The following is a 492-nucleotide window of genomic DNA, read 5'->3' on the forward strand; positions in this document are numbered from 1 at the left end:
CGGGTTGGCGGGAAGACTCCTGTCTGTACCTTAAAAAAAGAGAAAAGCATGAAGCGCGTGACGGCATGTGTAGGCTGTTATACACTGAGGTGAAAAAAGTCAAGGGATGTTTCCTAATACAGTGTCGGGCCTCCTATTGCACGGCGCAGTGCAGCAACTCGACGTGGCATAGACTCGACTAGTCTTTGGAAACCCCTGCAGAAATACTGAACCTTGGTGCCTCTATAGCTGTTCACAATTGTGAAAGTGTTGCCGGTGCAGAATTTTGTGCACGAAATGAGCTGTCGATTATGTCCCACAAATATTCGATGAGATTCATGTCGGGCGATCTGGCTGGCCAAACCATTCTCTCGAATTGTCCAGAATGTTCTCCAAACCAATTTGTGGTCTGGTGATATAGCACATAATCATCCATCGTTGGTTGGGAACATGATGTCCATGAATGGCTAAAAATAGTCTCCAAGAAGCCGAAGAACCAGAGGACCTGTAACC

This window comes from Schistocerca serialis, chromosome 7 (genome assembly GCF_023864345.2).
Source record: "Schistocerca serialis cubense isolate TAMUIC-IGC-003099 chromosome 7, iqSchSeri2.2, whole genome shotgun sequence".
NCBI lineage: Eukaryota > Metazoa > Arthropoda > Insecta > Orthoptera > Acrididae > Schistocerca > Schistocerca serialis.